At 43.3% G+C, this 17,292-nt stretch overlaps 1 protein-coding gene across 4 annotated transcripts in view; it reads right to left on the bottom strand.

Annotated features, from left to right (window-relative positions):
* The window catches only part of PDE8A (phosphodiesterase 8A), a 530,734-nt gene that overhangs the window by 161,973 nt on the left and 351,469 nt on the right, over window positions 1-17,292 (bottom strand). The window lies entirely within an intron of this gene.

Here is a 17,292-nt window from a genome sequence, read left to right as displayed (position 1 = left end):
GCTTGGAAAAATTGCAAAATCGCTGTAAAGATTTGTATTCCTATAACTGAGAAATGCATAGTTTACAGAAGTGAAAACTTGCCTCATACGGATTTTTTTTCTTGCACACTACATGTTGCTGTTACCCCCAGTGCGAGCCATTCATACTCTGCAAACTGCTCGCACTGGGCTGAGCATTGAGCGCACCCGAGCCCAGCGATACTAGTGTGAGTGAAGTTCGCACATAAAGCATCCGAACCCGAACTCTGTTTTTTTCAAGTTGGTGTTCAGTTCCAAAATCGAACCTCGGGTTCGCTCATCTCTACTCGCTACCTGGCTTATGCTCACCTCTACTAAAATCAAAAGGACATCTTGGCTTCTGTTAATTTTAAGGAGTAGTCTGGGACTTATACTGATGACCTTTCTGAAAGGGAGTCCAACAGACATCTTCCCCACAAATCAACTGATAATCGACGTCTATTCTGGCAGCAGATGGATGTTCGCAATGTAGAACCCCAGTGAAATAGTCAGTCATGAAAATATAAGTCTTGGAGACCCCCTTTAAGGCTGTGTGCCCACGATCAGTGTTTGCAGCTTTTTGGATGAGGTGTGTTTTTGCTACGTCCAAAACGCTGCATTGTACACAGTACAGGCACAGTGGATGGTATTTTTAGAAATCCCATGCCCACTGTGCGTGTACGACCCACAGCGTAAACTGACCTGCGGTCAGGCTTTCTGATCCACAAGCATGTCCACTCTTTACTGCAGAGTCGCAAGCATCCTCTGTAAGGAGAACGCATGAGACTGCAGCGCCCTGAACCCTGATTGTGGGCACAGGCAGCTGCGGTCTCCTGTAGAGGAGACTTGCAGCCTCGCAGGTCAGGACCTGCCGCGTCCAGGGCGATACCCTAAGTGTGATAGTTTCCTGGACATGAAGAAAACTAGCAGTGTTTCCATGCAGGATGCCAAATAGACTTGTCACTCAGATCCTCCTCCATCTGAAGCCATTATTTTTGTAATTTCAGTAAGTCAAGGTCACTGCTGAATTGTAAAGTGCTGCAGAATATGTTGGCACTATAGAAGATTATTATTATTACTGTAAGGCTGGGGCCACATGGGGATTACTACAATCCTCACATGACACTCGGCTCACGCTGGCAGCACAACAGGAGCCGAGTGTCATGCGAGTGTCACTGCGACTGAGGTCCGATCATGCGATCGGACCACAGTTGCGGGGGGAGGGCCGACTCTGAGGAGGGGAGGGAGGGATTTATCTCCCTCTTTCCTCAGTTGCCGGCTATTGCCATTCTCACACTGCACGCACGGTACACCGGTGTAATGCGAGTGCAGTGCGATTATTCTCTCGCCCCATAGACTTAAATGGGTGCGAGAGAAATAAGGATTGTATTACACCCGCAGCATGCTGCGATTGTTTTCTCGGTCCAATTAGGGCTGAGAAAATAATCGCTCATGTGTGCTGACACACAGGCTAGAATTGGTCCGAGTGGAATGCGAGGTTTTATTGCACTCCACTCGCTCCGATTTTCATGCCGTGTGTCTTGGGCCTTCACATTCTAAGCGATTTACATATAATGCTACTTAAAACATTGTATAGGTTCTGCAAGTGCAAAAATTATAAACCCAGCATTCCTATTAAAATGGCAATAAAAAAAGAAATGCAGTTTACATGTTGTTGATAGTTAAAATGTAATGAAAAAAAAATAATATCAAAAAAGCTCTTTAATAACATGAAATCTGATATTTCTGCTTCTGATTATGCTAAAACATCAACTGCCGAATGTAGAACACATTTAACAATCTGGCACATTGCATTAGTTATTGTTTGTAACTAACCATTTTATGAGCAAATATTCTGCCGTCCTCAGAGTTCAGCTTTACTAATCAATGTAAAGAGGCAGAGAAAGAAAAAACAGACACGAAGAATATAGACTGAAATGCTGAGAAATATGTGAAGGATATGACAAGAAAGGAAGTCACTGAAATTCTCTTTTCTTTGCCAAATTTCCATGTTGCCTGAAATGACCCTTCAGGACTAGACAGTTTAGGTTTAAAACTTTCAAAAAGTATAAAAAAAAGGTCTTCTGTGACCAGAGACAAGAATAGAACTATTCAGAAATGGCGGACAACTGAAATAAAATAATACAAGTCTTAAGGGTGCTTTACACGCTGCGACATCGCTAGCGATAGCACCCGCCCCGTCCGTGTGACATTTGGTGATCACTGCCGTAGCGAACATTATCTCTACGGCAGCGTCACACGCACATACCTTTTCAGCGATGTTGCTGTGACCGCCGAACAATCCCTCCTTCAAGGGGGAGGTGCGTTCGGCGTCATAGCGACGTCACTAAGCAGCCGGCCAATAGCAAAGGAGGGGCAGAGATGAGCGGCCGGAAGATGGCGCCCACCTTCTTCCTTCCTTCCTCATTGCCAGTGGACGCAGGTAAGGAGATGTTAGTCGTTCCTGCGGTGTCACACATAGAGATGTGTGATGCCGCAGGAACGACAAACAACCAGCGGCATGCACCACCAACGATATTATGAAAAGGAGCAACGTGTCAACGATCTACGACTTCACGTTTTTGCGATAGTTGATCGTCGCTCCTTGGTGTCACACGTTGCGATGTCGCCAACGGCGCCGGATGTGCGTCACTAACGACGTGACCCCGACGATACATCGTTAGCGATGTCGCAGCGTGTAAAGCACCCTATACGATCTCCCATAAGCAGCCAACTCTCCATCAGTCACTGTCTCACTGGATCAAGAGACCCGGAGCTTCCATAAGTCCCAGAAAATCAAAAGTACTATAATAAATTGTTTTCACAACAAGAAACCCCCTCCCAATCCTTGCAACTGGGGATCAGGCCAGAAAAATGACAATGCTGCAAGTAGATTACAATGTCATTTTGTAACTTTCGGAACCCTCTTTCCCCCCCTATGTCAAACCCTTCAATAACTCCAATAACAAAATGATGAAGCGTTGCGATGTAATCTCCATAAAAGTGGGCTTTGTAACGTTTCCAAGACCAAAATTTTTGAACTGCATTTTAGTTACACACAATGGCTGGAAGAAAAAATAAAAATAATAAAAAAACCTTCCGATTTGGGCGGTGGTCCTTCAGTAATGAGCTCTGCATCCATGAGTGGAGAGAAACTGAAGGTGTAACTGAAGCAGGTGGAGACACGTTCTTGTCTGACTTCCTTTTCAGCAGTCCCCATGTTTTTGGGGCAGGCACAAAGAAATGTAGTCAACTGCACTTTTGTGCCAACCCAAACACGGCAGACAAGAGGTCAGCGAGAACAATGACTGCATCTGGTTCATTAAATTCAATGGTTATTCCAACAGTTTTGCCTGAATCCGATTTTTCAGGGCTCGAGACAGAAGCCCCGAGGTGCGGCAAAGACACAATGTAAATACAGCCTAAGCCGAAAATCCAATAAGGCAAAACTGTCAACATCATTACATTACACTGCTTTACATCAATTTTACAGGCTGCAAGATAATGAGATCTTTATGAATTTTGATGTGCGGAATCCAAAAATGACTTCCGTTTCCTCCAGTCACATCAAGTCTTTCCGCAAAAAGCCGTTTACGAAGGAACTGTTACAATTATAAAGCTACATTATATATATCATTTTAATTGTCATTTAGATACGCTGAATATGCAAGAAGAAATGCTAAATATGGAATCGGTATAACTAATAGGAAGACTGCTTAATAAGCAGTTAAAACCTGCTGACATCTGAATTTTATGGCTATATAAATGGCATAAATACTGACTGCAGCAGTCGTTCAAGAGGCTTACAAGACGCAGCAAATTTGTTATAAAGGTTTTTGTTGAATATTTGATCCAACACTCAAACAGTTAGTGGATGGTGCAGGAATGATCCTGATATATTGCTACATATTTTACAACACACAAATACAGGCGCAAATACAGTCATATGAAAAAGTTTGGGCACCCCTATTAATGTTAACCTTTTTTCTTTATAACAATTTGGGTTTTTGCAACAGCTATTTCAGTTTCATATATCTAATAACTGACGGACTCAGTAATATTTCTGGATTGAAATGAGGTTTATTGTACTAACAGAAAATGTGCAATCTGCATTTAAACAAAATTTGACCGGTGCAAAAAGTATGGGCACCCTTATCAATTTCTTGATTTGAACACTCCTAACTACTTTTTACTGACTTACTAAAGCACTAAATTGGTTTTGTAACCTCATTGAGCTTTGAACTTCATAGGCAGGTGTATCCAATCATGAGAAAAGGTATTTAAGGTGGCCACTTGCAAGTTGTTCTCCTATTTGAATCTCCTATGAAGAGTGGCATCATGGGCTCCTCAAAACAACTCTCAAATGATCTGAAAACAAAGATTATTCAACATAGTTGTTCAGGGGAAGGATACAAAAAGTTGTCTCAGAGATTTAAACTGTCAGTTTCCACTGTGAGGAACATAGTAAGGAAATGGAAGAACACAGGTACAGTTCTTGTTAAGCCCAGAAGTGGCAGGCCAAGAAAAATATCAGAAGAGTAGAGAAGAAGAATGGTGAGAACAGTCAAGGACAATCCACAGACCACCTCCAAAGAACTGCAGCATCATCTTGCTGCAGATGGTGTCAATGTGCATCGGTCAACAATACAGCGCACGTTGCACAAGGAGAAGCTGTATGGGAGAGTGATGCGAAAGAAGCCGTTTCTGCAAGCACGCCACAAACAGAGTCGCCTGAGGTATGCAAAAGCACATTTGGACAAGCCAGTTACATTATGGAAGAAGGTCCTGTGGACTGATGAAACAAAGATTGAGTTGTTTGGTCATACATAAAGGCGTTATGCATGGAGGCAAAAAAACACGGTATTCCAAGAAAAGCACTTGCTACCCACAGTAAAATTTGGGGAGGTTCCATCATGCTTTGGGGCTGTGTGGCCAATGCCGGCACCGGGAATCTTGTTAAAGTTGAGGGTCGCATGGATTCAACTCAGTATCAGCAGATTCTTGACAATAATGTGCAAGAATCAGTGACGAAGTTGAAGTTACGCAGGGGATGGATATTTCAGCAAGACAATGATCCAAAACACCGCTCCAAATCTACTCAGGCATTCATGCAGAGGAACAATTACAATGTTCTGGAATGGCCATCCCAGTCCCAGACCTGAATATCATTGAAAATCTGTGGGATGATTTGAAGCGTGTTGTCCATGCTCGGCGACCATCAAACTTAACTGAACTGGAATTGTTTTGCAAACAGGAATGGTCAAATATACCTTCATCCAGGATCCAGGAACTCATTAAAAGCTACAGGAAGCGACTAGAGGCTGTTATTTTTGCAAAAGGAGGATCTACAAAATATTAATGTCACTTTTATGTTGAGGTGCACATACTTTTGCACCGGTCAAATTTTGTTTAAATGCGGATTGCACATTTTCTGTTAGTACAATAAACCTCATTTCAATCCAGAAATATTACTCAGTCCATCAGTTATTGGATATATGAAACTGAAATATCTGTTGCAAAAACCCAAATTGTTATAAAGAAAAAAGGTTAACATTAATAGGGGTGCCCAAACTTTTTCATATGACTGTATAAGTGCATAGCCACCTGAACCACATCCTTTCCAAACTTGAAGCAATGCTTTCACCAAGAAATCAGGCCCATGTAAAATATATATGAAGGCAGATAGAACACAAACCTAATGGCAGAATAGCGCTGGTGTTTACAGTGTGAGAACCCTGATCAGAACTATTCCAGAGCATCCAGAAAGAACACATTTCTCCCGAACAATGAAAATTGAAACAGCTATTGCTATCTTGGTTAGACAATATTTTTTTTTTTCATGCCAAAAACAAGTCTATGTGCTAATCGCTTCTCTAGAATGTCTTATTACCCATGATATTCAACTTTAAAAGGATACAGTCAGGTCCTCTATCCTCCAACCCGGCAGCACTCAGGTCTGGGTGCCCAAACTCCCTCCCTAACCAGCCCAGCATAACGCTATTCACTAATATGAAAGTTTAAAAAAAGCCTTATAAACTGCGCTGTCCCTACGCCAATTTGGCCTTAGACTAGTCACAGGGGTGTTATTTCCCCAGACTATGTGGCCTTCTTTCCGTATTATCATGATCCTGTGGGCGTGATAACAATTTTCACGAGCCAGCATCACCACCAGCTCCTCCACATCTTACGTACGGCTTATTTCGGTTGCGTCGGTATATCTTTGAAGCCGGTTGTACGCTTCCCAGCTTCGTTAGGCACACTATGCATGGCGGAAGTTCAGAAGGAGTGTCCGTGAGCCGTCTTCAGAACTTCCGGTCATGTGCAGTGTGCCTAATGAAGCCATAAATTGTCCACCCTGCTTCTGAGATGCATCGACGGGGCCAAAATGAGCCGTGTAAATCGTGTTATTCTGTCCACAGGGTCGTGATAATATGGAGAGAGGGACAACTAGTCTGGGGAACTAACCCACCTTCAACTAGTCAAGACTAACTAGCATAGGAGCAGCGAAGGTTATACATAGGGGTTTTTCTGTTTTAAACATTCATATTAGTGAACAGCGTTATACAAGGCAGGTTAGGGAGGGAATTTGGGCAGACAGGTGCTGGGCTGGAGGGCAGAGGGGACCGGACAAGTTCCCTTTAAAACCTTTAGTCAAACATTTGTCATTTGTGAAAAAATTTGACATATTGCCTAATTTATTTATTTTTTACTTTGGATCTAGAATCAGCACCTTTCATGTGGGTAAAATCAGTGAAAACACTTCGGTCAGCAGATTTTTTTTTTCCTTCAAATGTAGAAAAGTGTTCTATATCAATCGCTTCTCTCTTCGTCGGCTGATCAGAGTAAGATGTGTAACCAGCCCAACGATTGCTAGTACACGGTTACTCAATATGTAAGCCGGCAGGATGACAACTACTTATGAGGCTGTCGCGTAAGCAAAATAAAATGACAGAGCTGGTTAACCCCTTGGCGACAAATGATGTACATTTAGGTCAGACATTGAGTGAGCTAAGGACCTGAACCTGCTCTATACATAGGCTGGAGCAGGCTGTGTTACACAGCTGGCATCCACTGCAGCTGCTGTTTTCTGAGCTAGCTTTGATCATGCCAATTTAACCCTTTAGGTAAAATTTCGAAGATGAGTTTTTGATGCGGAGTACAAAACGCTGCATATAACGATTTCAGTAAAATTAATAGGATTCACAGAAATCTAATGCGCTGTATGTTATCTTATGCAGCGTGAACGGTGGTGCATTTTTTTTATTTTTTTAAAATCTGCAACATATTAATCTTTTCATTAAATGTGTTTTATTTGAGAATTTTTCTCACAGACTTCAATTATGTAAAAACTACATATGAGTCTTCAGTGCATTTCTGCAGCGGAAACAGTAAAATTGCAGGTAAACCACACAGGACTGTATCAATAAAGTTGTATCAAAGCCAAGTAACCGGATGTTTCCAAAACAAAAAGCAGCTTTATGTAAAACATACATTCCAAAAGGAGACAAAAACCGCAGGAAAACAAAAATAAAACCGCATGTAACCTGTCAGCCTGCGTGTCAGGTTCTGCTGCGGGATGCAGAGTGTTATGTGCGGAGGTTACCCATAGAAATATATTAAATGCAGAAAATCTATTAGGTACAAAACAAATGGTTTTTAGTATGTTTCCACACAGGACTATCAATAAAGTTTTGTGAAAGCCAAATACCGGGAAGTATCAAAAAACAAAAGCAGATTTATTTAAAACATGACATACCAAAAAGAGACAAAAACACAGCTTGAAAACCACAAGTAACCTGGTTTAACTAATTGGTGCAGAAATAATGCTGAAATCTGCAATCTCAAAAACTCACTGTGGGAACGTAGTCTAAAGCGGGCTTTACACGCTGCGACATCGCTAATGCGGAGTCGTTGGGGTCACGGATTTTGTGACGCACATCCGGCCGCATTAGCGATGCCGTTGCGTGTGACACCGATAAGCGATTTTGCATCGTTGCAAAAACGTGCAAAATCGCTAATCGGCGACATGGGGGTCCATTCTTAAAAATCGTTACTGCAGCAGTAACGAAGTTGTTCCTCGTTCCTGCGGCAGCACACATCACTGCGTGTGACACCGCAGGAACGAGGAAGCTCTCCTTACCTGCCTCCCGGACGCTATGCGGAAGGAAGGAGGTGGGCGGGATGTTACGTCCCGCTCATCTCCGCCCCTCCGCTGCTATTGGGCGGCGGTTCAGTGACGCTTCAGTGACGTCGCTGTGACGCCGCACGGACCGCCCCCTTAGAAAGGAGGCGGTTCGCCCGTCACAGCGACGTCGCCGGACAGGTAAGTATGTGTGACGGCTGTTATGCGACACGGGCAGCGATTTGCCCGTGTCGCGCAACAGATGGGGGCGGGTACCCACACTAGCTATATCGGGACTGATATCACAGTGTGTAAAGTAGCCTTTACGGCCCCGTCACACACAGAGATAAATCTTTGGCAGATCTGTGGTTGCAGTGAAATCATGGACATATTGTTCCATTTTTACACAGCCACAACCCTGGCACTGATTGTCCACAATTTCACTGCAACCACAGATCTGCCGCAGATTTATCTCTGTGTGTGACAGGGCCTTCAAGGTGCGTGCCCAGTGCCCACGATCAGTGTGTGCAGCATTTTGGATGCAGCATGCTTCAGCGGAGTCCAAAATGCTGCAGTGTACAGTACAAGCACAGTGGATGGATTTCTAGAAATCCCGTGCCCACTGTGCTTGTTTATACCGCAGCAAACACTGACCTGTGGAGCGTTTTTCCAGACTGCAGCATGGCAATTGTGTCCTCCGTAGGGAGACACAAGCGAGAGACCGCAGCGCACTGAACCCTGATTGTTAGCACGGTCAGGTGCAGTCTGCTGCATTCACCTGTGGAGGAGACATGTGGCCCCACAGGTCAGGACTCGCTGCGTTCTGAACACAGTGAGTACGGATCGTGGGCACATACCCTAAGATTTCAATCTGACAGGAAAATATACTACAATACAGACGTAATGCTGTATAAGTGCATTATTACACCAGTGATCAATTGCTCTCACACCATTTTCACCCACCTCCGACGAAGTGTATTGAGCTGGGGTGGGATGGGGGCATGGCGTCAACTTCCTGACGAGCGGTGGTTGCTGCAGTAACATGGGTGATATAGCAGACGTCACTGGAGTAGGATTTGGGGCGACTGATTCATGATGAGCGAGCACTGCCATGCTCGGGGTCCTGCGTACTAGTGATGAGCGAGCACTACCATGCTCTGGTGCTCAGTACTAGTGATGAGCGAGCACTACCATGCTCTGGTGCTCAGTACTAGTGATGAGCGAGCACTACCATGCTCTGGTGCTCAGTACTAGTGATGAGCGAGCACTACCATGCTCTGGTGCTCCGTACTAGTGATGAGCGAGCACTATCATGCTCTGGTGCTCAGTACTAGTGATGAGCGAGCACTACCATGCTCTGGTGCTCAGTACTAGTGATGAGCGAGCACTACCATGCTCTGATGCTCAGTACTAGGGATGAGTGAGCACTACCATGCTCTGGTGCTCAGTACTAGGGATGAGTGAGCACTACCATGCTCTGGTGCTCAGTACTAGTGATGAGCGAGCACTATCATGCTCTGGTGCTCAGTACTAGGGATGAGTGAGCACTACCATGCTCTGGTGCTCAGTACTAGTGATGAGCGAGCACTACCATGCTCTGATGCTCAGTACTAGTGATGAGCGAGCACTATCATGCCCGGGTGCTCGGTACTAGTGATGAGCGAGCACTATCATGCCCGGGTGCTCGGTACTAGTGATGAGCAAGCACTACCATGCTCAGGTGCTTGGTTCTAAGGATGAGTGAGCATTACCACGCTCGGGGTTCTCCATACTAGTGATGAGGAAGCACTAGTGCTGGCGATGAGCAGTCTGCTCGGATGGATGTGACTCGTGTATCGAGTATAATGGAAGTCAATGGGGAACTCGAGCATTTTTACAGATCTTCAAAAATGCTCCAGTTCCCCATTGACTTCCATTATACTCGAGTACTCAAGTCACACACATGCGAGCATCAAACTGCTCATCACTAGCACTGAGCACCTGAGCATGGTAGTGATCGCACATCACTAGTATGGAGAACCCCGAGCATGGTAGTGTTCACATCCTTAGAACCAAGCACCCAAACATGGTAGTGCTCACTCAACACTAGTACTTAGCACCAGAGCATAGTAGTGCTCGCTTATCACTAGTACTGAGCACCTAAGCATGGTGGTGCTTTCTCATCACAAGTACAGAGTACCCAAGCATGCTAGTGCTCAGCGTTCATCACTAGTACAGAGAACCCCGAGCATGGTAGTGATCTGCTCATTACTAGTACCGAGAATCTGAGCATGGTAGTGCTCACTCATCACTAGTACTGAGCACGAGAGTGCTCGCTCACCACTATTACTGTGTCATGATATGATGCTCCATGCTGGGCCATGCATCAAAAGATGCTTCCTAGCAATGACCTCAGTAACACGGCACACTTGTATTCAAATTCGGTATGAGCACTGTAACACTTGCAGTAGGGCCTAAGGACGCAGACTGCTCCATGATGTCAGTGGGCTCTATGGATTAGTTTTCACAAATCTATTTTGTCTGGTTTTGCACTGGATCCTATTGAAGTAGTTGGTCATTTGTGGTTATATCACTGGATATATGTACACATTACACATGTGACAAATTGGGCGCCCGGTGTGAATGTATATGATGGGGACACACATTTAAACACTCTTCTAAATCACTTTAACAAAACATATATCCAATAAATTAGAAATTAATGAAAAAATGTTTTCAAGCACCATTTAGAAATATTTCCCAGCAATCTCATGACAGTGCCCATTGAAATCCTGGGTGTCAAAAACAGCTGGCTACCTCGTGTAGAATAAAAGACAAGAAACAGATAGAACATTTATAAAAGAGCCTATAATTTGGGGTCTCCATTATACCACCCCATGAGCGCATGACCAGACAAACAAGTATCACATTACCATGCGAAGGCCTGCATAGGAGCTGTGGAAACAACATAGGGAACTATTAAAGCAGCTCCCCGACGGTTTTTGTGTTTTTCCATTTCACCACTGGAGTGCTGCTTTACATCTAAGTACTTGCCCATACACTAAGGCCTCGTGCACACATCGAGGACTTGGTGAGGGGTTTTTTTTTTACCTCAGTATTTGTAGCCAAAACCAGGAGTGGCTAAAAAAAATGCAAAGTGGTGCCCGTGTTTCTATTCTACTTTTCCTCTGATTGTCCCATTCCTGGTTTTGGCTACAAATACTGAGGTAAAAAACTCACCAAATACTCACCTTGTGCACATGAACTTCTACTCACCTTCTGGCATCTTCATCTGATTTCATCATTGCACCCGTCAGTCTCCAGGGACTTATGACCTGCCGGCTGCTTGCGTTTCATGGAACACGGTGGAGGTCACAACTAAATACAAGTCTATGAGAGTTTCTGGCTCCCATAGACTTTCTTTGGGAGCTTCTGACGTAATTTCTGACTTCCAACAAGTCAGAAGTTACGGTCACAAGATAGCATTGCGTGACCAGAATGGTGCCGAAAAGGTTAAGACGGCCGCAGGGGACTTGGATTTAAAGAACCACTCAGCACAAAAAAAAAATACCACTGGAGTGGTGCTTTAATCAAGACTTTTTGCTTTACTGCACTAATATAGCCAAATTAAAATTTGAAGCAACTTTGAAAAGGAGGAGGATATATTCTGATCAGTATTTTTTCCAGTTTCACAGCAATACAATACTGGTCAGATATAGGTATAATGCACATATAAATCACACAAGGCTGAGCCCATACTATGTTTCTGCACCTAGTCTACGGTACACATTCGGAGATTTTCCCAATGGATACTGCAATGTTGCATATGCGACCATAACTGGGCAAAGAATAAAAGTGTTTTTCTTTCAGCCTCGGAGTTGTTGCCGGTATAAAAAAAAATAAAATAAATCTTTATTTTTATATAGCGCTAACATATTCCGCAGCGCTTTACATACATCAGGCACACTGTCCCCATTGGGGCTCACAATCTAAATTCCCTATCTGTATGTTTTTGTAGTGTGGGAGGAAACTGGAGGAAACCCACGCAAACATGGGGAGAACATACAAACTCCTTGCAGATGTTGTCCTTGGTGGGAATCGAACCCAGGACCCCAGCGCTGCAAGACTGCAGTGCTAACCACTGAGCCACCATACCGCCCACATACAGTTTGTTTAAAGGGAACCTGTCTCCATGAAAAGACAGTCCAATCTGCAAGCATCATGCTATAGAGCAGAGAAGATCAATACCTAGATTTCTGAGGAAACACTCCGTATAACCTGTGTTTGAAGGATACAATTCTCTGCGCGCTCAGACTTTCGGTCCAGTGGGCGGTCCCATCTGTGACCGCTTTCTTTGCATAAGAGTGCATCAAATGATAGCTGTCAATCAATGATAGGACCGCCCACTGGACTGAAAATCTCAAGTGCGCAGAGGTGTAAAGAGGTTGTCCACTACTTTAACATTAATGGCCTATCCCCTTAGGTTAGATCATCAATCTGTGATGGGCCGGGGTCTGACACCTGGCACCCCCCACGATCAGCTTTTCTTGGTGCAGTCAATGGCAACTGACAGCCAAAAATGCTCAGTTCCGTAGCCGCTCTGTCTTCTGATAGCGGCCGCGGCCAGGTACTGCACATCCACCTCAAATCAATAGGAAGCGGAAGTGCAGTACCCAGCCGCAGCCACTATCAGAAGACAGAGCGACTACGGAACTGAGCATTTTTGGCTGTCAGTTGCCATTGACTGGACCAAGAAAAGCTGTGTCTGACCCCGACCCATCACAGATTGAGGACTTATAAATCAATCTGGGTTCACATGTAACTGTATCTTGGTAATGCGATTATCGATCGCAAAGTCTTCACAGGTAAATTAAAGCTAAAAATATGATTGACAAATTAAAATACTTGCATTTTAAAATATATTATATATATATATATATATATATATATGATATATATATATATGATATATATATATATGATATATATATATATGATATATATATTATATATATATATGATATATATTATATATATATTATATAAAAATAAATAATCACAAGAGTTCTAAACTTGCAGTAAAACATGGATAGTTTTGAAATTGCCAAGTGGCTAACAGTTTGTGAAGCCAAATGTAAGGAGAACTAAAAGACTTGGGACACACGGCAAGTAAAATCGGACGAGTGGAATGCGATAAAAAAAAAAAATGCCACTTGGACCAATGTTACTCCTCTACCAAGCAGTTCCTATCTGCAATTTTTTTTTCTCAGGTGGAATCACACTGAGAAAGCAAATCGCAGAATGCAGCAGGTAACAGCTAGAACCGTATATACTCGCACCCATACAAGTCTATGAGTGCAAGTGAAACATTAAACTGCACTCGGATGACACCGGAGTGCAGTGCAATATACGCACAGGCTGACAATGGAGGAGGTGGAGAGATTAATCCCTCCTCCGCAGCTGTGATCCGAACGCACAGTATAATGACACTCGGACCACGCTCGCAGCAGAGCGGGAGCCGAGGATTATCATACCCCATCCGATGCACTCTCATCCGATGTCATACGCTCGTGTGGCCTCAGCCAAATAGAGATTCCTGCAAACATCCTGGTTTTGCTGTAGAAACATCAGCAAACATTCCATAAAGCATGGTGGCAGATGGTTATCGCCTCCTGCACATCCATCAATGATGAGTTCTGATACCGAAATCCAAAATCTAAAAAAAAAATCTGCTATTGTCTCTGGGGGAATAGAAAAAGAATATAAAACTAAATGTGGTATGAAATTTGACAGCGTGGAACATCCAGATTGTCACATATCCTCTCTTCCAGGAGGTCCTGCACTCCCTGAGCAGCTTCTTTGGCTTTGCTAACAAGGGTGATGGCGCATCCTTCTGCTGCTCTGGTTGTTTACTTAATTACTTCCCCTGTATCAGACAAGACAAACTGAAGATGAAATTGGTAGGTAATTAAGCAGATGTTGTGTCATTAGAGTAATGTTTATATGACAACTCAAGCTAATTGCTCTGCACAGTGCCACGTTACATAGCACGCGGCAATGAGACAGGCTACGTTTCCACGATGAGCGGTCGATGTTGCAGATTTCCTGCATTTTTGCACCTATTAGGTTACATGTGTTTTCACGGGACTGTGAGTATGGTGTGAACCTTAGAAAAGGAGGCACTTACAGACACCTGAGGCAGGCGAGGGGCACAGCCGAAACCCTACCCAATGCACCGAAAGGTTATGAAACCCAAGCTTCAAATCTTGATTAAAAAAAGAACCAGGACGCAGATTTCTTCACTCAAGCTCTTGATCTAATAGGATGAAACAGCTAAGGGTACATTCACACGTAACTTATTTGATGCACATTTTTCTGCCTGAAAAAAATGCAGGCTATGGTCAGAACACTGCAGCATTTTTTATATGTAGTTTTGGAATTTTTTTTGTTTACTTTTTGCTGTGTTCTCAACACTAACTTATTTTGAGCTGATTGGCACAAATGCAATTAAAAACAGTAAAAGTGTAGTCTGCTTTTAAAAATGCACAAGTAAAAAAATAGGAAAAAAAAAAATTAAAAAAATGGACAATGTGAATCAAATTTTAGAATTCTCATTTGTTTTCTGTAAATTAAACGCTGCATTTTGTTTGACATAAAAAAAAAGAAAAACCTGCCCTGAAAAAAAAAAAAAAAAATATGTAAGCCTTAATGGCATATTCTAATTAGAAAAAAAAACCAAACTATTTTTTTGTGCATCTTTTATGCAGATGTCGACACTAAAATTCACAATAGCAATCTGCTCTGGTTATTACATATATTTGCTGTGTTTATTTGAGGAGTTTTCCCTTGCAGTTTTTTTTTTCCATATTGCCCATAGACGTCTACAGCAGCGTTTGAGCCGCCTGTCATTAGCATATCGCATGCAATGCGCTCGGATCACATGCTGTAAGCTCGTTTGACCCCAGCCCATCAGTGATTGTAGCAAGTGAACAAGATATCCGAAAGACATCTTTATTTTAGGGACTAGGCTGCAACAAAAACCTCCAAAAGCTGCAGAAGCCTTGTCTGCCAAGTACATACTGTACCTCTTTGCCGTCCTAGAATGCGCAACCATAGAAATCTACAATAGAAAACAATAACCTAGCAGGCCTGCGAGGCCCCAGGTATGTGTTCTAGGGTTAACTAAAGAGAGGGTATAATAAAATTTACAAATCGAAAATTGCTTTACAGATAACTACAGGAATCCATAGAAAATATGCAGTGTAGTTCGTAGGGAGGGAGCTGAACAGCAAGTAGAGCCGACGTGTGGTGCAAGGGACTTGCACTAAATTCTAACAAATCCTGCAGATCCAGTACTATGACACACTGTTTGAAGCCCTAAGGCCCAAGAGCAAGTTTTCCTGCTCAATTTGCTGTGTCCCTGTTTAGTTTGTGGCCAGACATGACGCACAACATGTTCTCTAAAAAGCCCGGCAGGGAGAGGGGTGGCGCCATGTTTAAAGAGCCTAAGAGCATACTCTGCGGAGATGAGCGAGAGGCGACAGCTGCCAAATTGGAGTTATTTGCCCAAATTACTTCTACTGCCTTTACTGTGACTGAGGAATCCCCTACAGATCGTCTGCAGCATGCAGCGGGGGAGATAATGATGCCCAAAACCTCTGGGGGCGAGACCAATATGGCATCTGACCGGATTACGCTGACTAAAGGCAACGCGCAGTATGGGCCAGTGACAACCGACATGAGGACAGTTTTTAATAAAGAACCCCATACTGAGGATATGATCATTTACATGACGGCCAATATAATTGTGACTCACGATTAAAGATGTCAGACAAGTGTGTATACAGCCTGAGAAGCGGGAAATACAATGGCTGAATAGTGACCATTCCACTCCTCGTATTGCCGGCCTAATCCTCGAAAGCGTGAACAATCTCTGTGTACATTACACAATCTCCAAAAAGATGATGATTTTTTTTTCTCACCTAAACAATTTTATGCATTATTAATGAGTGTTTTTGGACACATCGTTTAGGCACACGACCAATTCACATTACGCGATTTTCGAGAACGATGGGTCGTTACTGAAATAATCTGAGGGTGGAAATGAGCCTTTAGAGATGTTCATAATGCAAACAATGCCTCTATGGCCACCAACACTATACATGTATGCCACCATAAACAATATACAAACCTCAAAGCAAATCGCAAAGAAAGCTACTAAACAAGTGAAGGAGCTGGAGGACAGAATGAGTTGGGGGACCAGATGCCTCTCATACACCAACATCTTAAGAGAACGGGAACGAGTAGTAGGGTAATAACACCAGCTTGTAAATCATTAAAATGGGTGACTTAGAAACAAAGTGTGATTGGTGGGAATGCCCCCCTTTTTTTTTTTTTTTTTTTTTTTTTAAACATTATGGTTTATTAATTACTTTTGGCAAAGATTCCCATCCGGCTTCTTTTCTTTGCCATTGAAAGGGACTCGTGCTACGCACCCAACAGTCAGCTGTCAGTGCACCGGCTCATCTGAAATTGGGTAAACGTCCTTACTTTAGGGATAGAGACTTGCAAACATCATACTACCTGTTCTGCCCAACATGGCTCTGCGTAGCCTTTAGTAAAACTCATATGTTCGATTCCCCATTACATATTCTGTCCTGGCTGGACTCCATTGAACATGCCTTCTGAAACGTCCACCACTGATGAAATGATGCCTGTTGCGTCTCAAGCTAGCCATGTCTCTTCATCGATTGCAACGGCAGTTGCTGTCAGTTTGCAGGTTGCATTATAGCAAACTGCAATTTACCACTTATATTGGTTCTCTATGTCAAATTTGGCCTTGTATGTTTTTAGGATGTTAATGTCCTGGTCTTTATCATAAACAGGGAATGTCTGATGATTTGCTTTGTACTTTTTGTTTTGCTTTTCTTGTGTTGCACCCTCTTCTGCTAAAGGGAATCAGTAGGGGTGGAAACACTACATTCAGTGATATGTCACTTGTCACTAACAATGCCGTTTACTAACAATGAAGGTTTTATCACCAGGTGATAATCACTGTACAGCCTACAGCTCCTGTGCCTGCTAGACTGATCACAATGCCTCCTCTGATTAGCAGCTCACTGTCCGTATACAATGTACACAGAAAGCTGTGATGCAGTTGGGGTTAGCTTTCTGAGCTCCGCATCATGCTACCT

The sequence above is a fragment of the Anomaloglossus baeobatrachus genome, chromosome 4 (genome assembly GCF_048569485.1).
Source record: "Anomaloglossus baeobatrachus isolate aAnoBae1 chromosome 4, aAnoBae1.hap1, whole genome shotgun sequence".
Taxonomy (NCBI): Eukaryota; Metazoa; Chordata; class Amphibia; order Anura; family Aromobatidae; genus Anomaloglossus; species Anomaloglossus baeobatrachus.
Note: the sequence above shows the minus strand (reverse complement) of the source record. Positions and strands in the feature narration are given on the sequence as shown.